Source organism: Galeopterus variegatus, unplaced genomic scaffold (genome assembly GCF_000696425.1).
Source record: "Galeopterus variegatus unplaced genomic scaffold, G_variegatus-3.0.2 Scaffold14995, whole genome shotgun sequence".
Taxonomy (NCBI): domain Eukaryota; kingdom Metazoa; phylum Chordata; class Mammalia; order Dermoptera; family Cynocephalidae; genus Galeopterus; species Galeopterus variegatus.
The window spans coordinates 21,361-22,408 of NW_007741106.1; positions in this window are offsets into that span (position 1 = coordinate 21,361).

Genomic DNA, 1,048 nt, shown 5'->3' on the forward strand with positions numbered 1-1,048 from the left:
AAGCAGACATGTTTGAGAGCACACAGGACCACCACCCAAGCTGGAACACCCAGCTCTACCCTCGTTTGAGAGCACACAGGACCACCACCCAATCTCTACCCTTGTATTAATTTCCTATTGCTGCTGTAACACATTACCACAACCCTACCACCTTCAAACAACACAAATTTATTATCTTACAGTTCAGGAGGTGAGAATTCTCACTGAAGTGAAATCAGGCAGTCAGTCAGACTGTTTTCCTTCTGGAAGCTCTAAGGGAGAATCTAATTCTCTGCTTTTCCAGCTTCAAGACGCTCCCACATTGCTTGTACCATGGCGCCTTATAATAGTCCTTATAATAGGACAATGTATTGGTTCCAGCTGGATAATCCAGGATAATCTCCAGATCATAAAATACTTAATTATGTCTGCCAAGATCCTTTTTTCCTATAGGGTAACATTCTTAGCATCCAGATATCAAGACATGTATGTGTTTAGGGAGGCGTATTACTTTCAGCTCTTATCATACCCACAACTGTCTTCCCCTAAAGTAAAACAAAAAATCACAAAACAGATTTATGAAGCAAGAGAACTAGAAGAAATCTGAGACTGGGCTTCAGAAATCTGGAGCCTCTGTTCTATGGTTGTAAGGGCTGGAGCATTCTTAATCTGCTGACTGTGGTACTGATGTCTTGATGTGTAGCTATGTGTTAGAGGACCCTTTGATTTTGTGACCCAGAAGAAACAATTCTCTGCTCAAATTAAATCTAAGAAAGATTACTAAAGGGGAATTAAATGTCTGAATTTTCTGAATTTTTCTGGCCACCAAATATGAAGAAGTGGCAAGAATTCAGACTAAAGGTACCCTCTAAGAATCAGGATTTGTCCACTGTCTTAGGTTAAGTTCACCGGTGACAAGAATTCCCATTCAGGCTGCATATTTACAAACTGCCACAGACACTGCAAAGAAGGAGGAAAAGTGAGACAGAGAAGAAAAGATGACAGTAATAGGCTGTCACTTGATGAGGGTGACTGAAACTCAAGCCCAGGTGGAAACACGAACACAGGA